This window comes from Halichoerus grypus, chromosome 6 (assembly GCF_964656455.1).
Source record: "Halichoerus grypus chromosome 6, mHalGry1.hap1.1, whole genome shotgun sequence".
Lineage (NCBI taxonomy): Eukaryota > Metazoa > Chordata > Mammalia > Carnivora > Phocidae > Halichoerus > Halichoerus grypus.
The window spans coordinates 96,440,137-96,446,136 of NC_135717.1; the positions used below are offsets into that span (position 1 = coordinate 96,440,137).

General features: G+C 38.9%; 1 non-coding gene across 1 annotated transcript; it reads left to right on the forward strand.

Moving 5' to 3' along the window:
* Positions 1-2,666: 2,666 nt before the first annotated feature.
* Positions 2,667-2,800, forward strand: LOC118548943 (small nucleolar RNA SNORA70). Its single transcript, XR_004923817.1, has one exon. It is a non-coding gene; the product is annotated as a small nucleolar RNA SNORA70 (small nucleolar RNA).
* Positions 2,801-6,000: the final 3,200 nt, after the last annotated feature.

Here is a 6,000-nt window from a genome sequence, read left to right on the forward strand (position 1 = left end):
TCCTTCCTAGCACACGCAGGAGGGGGAGTGGCAGGCGGAGGGAGAGGGAGAAGCAAGGTTCCCTGTTGAGTGGAAAGCCTACATGGGGCTTGATCCCAGGACCCTGGGATCATGACCTGAGCCAAACGCAGACAATTAACTGACTGAGCCATCCAGGTGCCCCTTTTCTGGCTCTTTTCAAGATTTTTTTCTCTTTAGTTGGTTTTCAGCGATTTGATTATGATGTATTTAAATGTGCATCCTTTGTATTATCCTGCTTAGGTTTTGACCTTTTTAAATCTGTAAATTTATCTTTTATCAAATTTTGGGGAAATTTCTGCCATTTTCTTAAGTATATATTCTGACCCATTCTCTTTTCTCTGTGAGTCTCCAGAGACTGTTTGATATTGTTTGACAGGTCACTAATGTTCTATTCATTTTTTCCCCAATATCTATTTTCTTTTCTTCAGGTTTGGAATATTTCTATTGGTCTGTTTTCTTATTTCACTGATATTTTCTCCCATCTCATTTCCAAACTGCTGTTATGCCTATCCAGTGACTTTTTTCATTTTAGTATTCTTATTTTCAGTTCTGGACTCTCCATTTGATTATTTTTAAAGTTTCTATTTCTTTCCTGAGATTCCCTATTGATCATGCGCAGAGTCATCTTTATGTCTTTGAGTATAGCTGTAATAGCAGCTTTAAAATCCTCGTCCACTAATTTCAACAACTGAGTCATCTCAGGGACTATCTGTTGTTTAGGTTTCTTTTGAGTGTGGCTCATATTTTCTTGTTTCTTTGTATGTCTAGTAGTTTTGATTTGTATCCTGGACATTGTGATTGACATGGTGTAGAGACTCTTGATTCTATTATGATCCTCTGAGAAGTATTGATTTTCTTTGTTTTAGCAGGCAGTATAACTTTGGTAAGAGGCAGCTAAAATTTTCAGGTTTTTTTTTTAGCTTTAGCTCACCTGCTTGGAGTATGCCCCACGCATGCATTATTTCAGAGGTCAGTCAGAGATTTGGGCAGAGTAGATGTATGCAGATTTTAGTGCCAAAATTGGCACTAAATCTGGGTCTTTTTGAAATATCTTTTCATACTTCCCAGCTGGTGAGGTTGTTTTGAACTCTGTCCTCTTGTTCTTCAGGTAAGACTGCAGGTTTTCTGAGTTTTAGTGACACCACAAACCTCTAACTTGTGGCTTGCCCTCAGGCATAATGTTAGTAAAATGGGAAACTCCATCTCATTCTCTTTTATCTAGTGTAAATTCTGCTCTAGCTCTAGTTTCTTTTTGCTCTTGGTTGCTCTCTAGTGCTTTTAGGTAGTTTTTATATTATATCTCAGTTTATGATTATCTATGGGAACCCTGGTCCAGTAGGAGTTATTCCTCCATCATTCAATGCAGAACCTTTTTATCTTAGCTTTTTTAGTTGGGAATATAATTGAGACCTTAAATTGGTATGAGTGTTAAAGGTTTTGAAATTTTCTCTAAATACTTTTTTCAACCAAATACTATATATTCTAACTTGCAGTGTTTTAATTACTATTTTTTAGGAATTGCATAATTTGTTCCTTCTTACCCAAGAGTTGTTTAATAGAAAGTTGTTTAATTTCTAGGTGGAAGGACCTTTCTAATTTTTGGTTTTGTTCTTAATATCTTGATTTATTTCAAGTGTTTGTAATATTTCTACCTGATGGAAATTATTGATGTTTTGACTTAATATATGGTCCAATTTTGGGAATGTTCCATGTATTTTTGAGAAGAAGGTGTATTCTCTCTTGTCAGGATGTGGTGTTACACACACAAACACAGTCTATCCTCACTGTTCATGGATTCCATATTTATGAATTTGCTTATTTGCTGAAATTTATTTGTAACCCCAAAGTCAGTTCTTGGGGCTTTTTTGTGGTCATTTGCAGACATGCACATGTGCAGAATGATGAAAAATTTGAGTGTCTGACATGCACATTCCCAGCTGAGGTTGAACAAGCTGACACTCTGCCTTCTTGTTTCAGCTCTCATACTGTAAACATAAATATCCTTTTCACCATATATTTAGTGCCACGTATTTCACATTTTTGTGCTTTTTGCACAAGTGGGGGGAGGGGCAGAGGGAGAAGCATACTCCTGGTGGGGCCCAGAGCGGGTGGGGGTGGGGTGGGGGGGTTGGAGGGTCGGGGGGGTTGGGGGGGTGGGTACCAGGACCTGGACATCATGACCTGAGCCAGAGTCAGATGCCCAACAGATTGAGCCACCCAGGTGCCCCCTCCCTGAGTAGATTTAATGTTCCTTGACGTGAGCTTTCTTTATAACATGGTGCTAGGTACATAATGGGACCTCACTTTGTTAAATGAATGAATCAAAGTATTAGGAAATATTTCCAATCAAGCAGAAAATAAGACCGTATTTGATCTTGGAGAGAGAGAAGCCCTGGAAATGACTGGCTGGAATAACTTTTCCTGAACTGACATGACACCTGAAAAGCTACTTCACTGGGGAAGCTGTACTTAACTATTTTGGAAATTAGAGATCCATTTTTTTTTTTTTTTTTACCATATACTTCTGCACGATTTGGTTTTATTTAGTTGAGCCAAAATTTACAGAAGTATGTAGATATTTTGTTAACTGTCACTGACTTCCTAGAGGTGCCCAGAATACAGTGTTCTAAGAACCTACCACGCTTCTGCAGCCAATTAAGCCGACTGTGCTCTTTGTCCATGGGGGCCCAGTGTGCCAAGGCTGCAAACAGTAGCCTCCTTGGTAGTGTATGCAGCCTGTTGATTGTATGGGTTGCCCTAAGGGACCTTGGAGACAGCCCTTTCCAGTGGATATTGAGGTCTGACCTCATGCTATCTCCAATCTAGGCTGCAGACAGGTATGCGGGGTGCCTTTGGAAAGCCCCAGGGCACAGTAGCCAGGGTCCACATTGGCCAAGTTATCATGTCCATCCGTACCAAGCTGCAGAACAAGGAGCATGTGATTGAGGCCCTACGCAGGGCCAAGTTCAAGTTCCCTGGCCGCCAGAAGATCCACATCTCCAAGAAGTGGGGCTTTACTAAGTTTAATGTGGATGAATTTGAAGACATGGTGGCTGAAAAGTGGCTTATCCCAGATGGCTGTGGGGTCAAATACATCCCTGATCGTGGCCCTTTGGACAAATGGAGGGCTCTGCACTCATGAGAACCTCGGCACTGCCCCCTTTCTATTCATGCCCACCAATAAAACCTACTTCCTGTCAAAAAAAAAAAAAAAAAAGAACCTACCACGCTAGCAACTTTTCAATACCCACCAGAGTATATTTTTTAAAAATGTATGTTTATAATTGAGACAAGCAGTAAAAGATTTTTTTCCTTTACATGAGTTCAGTCAAAATCTGTAGTTGTTATTCTCATAATACTATGTAAATACTTTTATTCACAATAAAACCCAAGGCAAGCATCACTGACTTTATTATTTAAAGTGGCCATCATTAATAATTCATTATGCAGGGAACAACTTACTTTTCTCTAAAGATTTGGCAGTTGAGTTGGATTATGTCCTACGTTCCTTACCCAGGATATCACAAAAGAGGAATCAGCCTAAAACTACTCTTTGACATATCAGGGTTTTTTCTTTTTTCTTTTTTCTTTTTTTTGCTGTATTATTTTAATTAAACACAAGATCATGAAACAAACATCTTGGTTTCTAATGCAATTTCTCTAGTTGGTTTTCTCAACTATTTATATTGTGAATCTTAATAGTTGAAAATTTATTTGGTCTCTTATAAAAACATGTATTAATAATTAGTTGATAAAGGATTGCCATTTTAATCTCACCACATTTTAAGAATCTAACTCAAACTGTTCTCTTTTTTCCCAATTTTGTAACACTTGGAAAGAATTTAAAATTTTATTGTGTTTCTAGCAGTTTTTTTTCACATGGAAGCAGAAGGCTGTGTAGGTGCTTTGTAAAAGGCTGTCTTAGTGACATCCCTAACAAGAACCCAAAGCAATCCTGTTAAAAAAGATTTCTGAGTTCCAGCTTTGAAATATTCTAAAAAGAAAAGTAAACAAGAAAGAAAATGTAACTGCTTGACCACATTTGCCAGTGAGTTTACTTCCTTGGTTAGAGGAGCAATTTTTTTTTTTCTCTTATGTTAGCTGATACTGTGTTGACAACATCAGCCCAAATTATCTTTTGCAATAAAAAATGGAATCTACGGGGGGTTGCTAATAGCACTAGACTTTGTAATGGTTGAGTGGAAATTAGTTTCTGCTTTTCTTTTTCCTTGTTAACTCAGTATCTCATTGGAGACATCCAGAAACTAGAGGTAAGTAAGTGTTGGGTAGTGGAAAGACCCTTTTGAGGTGACAGGAACTCCCAATAATGACCATGGGTTTTATGGGCTTCGTTTTCTCATTACAATAACCAAAACACCTTTGAAAGGATGTCATAAAAATTGGGACTCTTTCATATAATTTTGTCACTTTGCCATATCACTTTTTTTTCCTTTGTTGCATTCTCTACTTAAAATTTCTATTCAGACGGTACGCGAGTTGACAATCCCACTTTATCAGAACACTGGCTATCACAAGGAAGTACCTTTGGAGCTCTCAAGTCAAGTCTTTGATCTGTGAAATATTATGTAGGTTCTTTTTTGAACAGGGGCCATTTTTACCTAGTTTTTGGATTGTTACGCACTGAATGTATTGCCCCCAAATTGATGTGTTGTAGTTCTAACCCCCAGTGTGGCTGTATTTGGAGATGGAGCTTCTCAGGAAATAATTAAGGTTAAATGAGCTCAGAAGGTGGAACCCTGATTTGATAGGATTAGTGTCCTTATAAGAAGAGACACTAGAGAGCTTACTCCCTCCCTCTCCAAGTGCACACATGAAGAAAGGCCATGTGAGCACATAGCCTTTACAATCCAGGAAGAGAGTTCTTGGACACCAAATCAAATGGCACCTTGATTATGGACTTCCAGCCTCTTGCTGAGAAAATAAGTGTCTATCATTTAAGCCACCCAGTCTATGGTATTTTGTTATGGCACCTGAGCCAACTAATACAGATGTTAGGAACATGGATTGTCTTAGAACTTTTCTATTGTAAGTATATAAGGGAGGGTGTGTGTGTGTGTGTGTGTGTGTGTGTGTGTGTGTGTGTGTGTGTGTGTGTGTTGCAGGTGGGGTTTAAGGGATGGGAGTATGTAAATATTAGCTGTTTTACAGGGTACTTTCTTTCTTGCCTTAACTGAGGATAGCCTTTCTCCTGAGGATACCACTTAAGTCACAGTTCCCAAAGCAAAGACAGTGCATTCTTTCGTTAAGCCATGTGTCTAGGGCTCAGAGCACTGTGGATATTTTCTTAGCCTCTCACTGCTATTTCTCTCCAACAAACGCCCTTGTTTGAAGTTCATGAAACATGGTTATATCATACTCAACTTACCCTTCATACTATTATTTCTTATTCTTCTGGTTATACGTCCTTACTCATGAAGGCCTTCAGTATCTGAGCCACAGTCCTCTCTTTTTCTCACTGCTGCCATCCCCACAGAAAACTTAGCTGTACTGTGAATATCCCTTCCAGTAACTCAAGCTGAAAGTTCTTTGGCTTCTTCAAATTTTAGTGTTCTTCATTTTCATTTCATATCAATAGCCTATCTGCATGGTCATAGTCTGTGCCTAATTCATCATCTGAAAGTGTGCCACAAAAATGTAAAACTTAATTATACCAATCTTTGGTTACATTTTCCTGTTTATCTAGATCTTTTCTTTTTTCTTTTCTTTTCTCCTTTCTTTTTGTCCCACCTTACCTTTTCTTTTAGCTCATTAAAACCTCTGGAACTTGGACCCTCTTTTGGCCTATCACTGTTGCCTAGACTAGACACTGGTGTGTCACCTCAGACCCTTGTGCCAGGCATCATTAACTATCGACTCCCTCTATTTTTCTCCCACCACTGTCCAACCAATCTTTAGGCTTGGCTATGTCCAACCATGTGCCTCATCCACTCCTACCCCTGGGGCTGGCCCTACATGGTG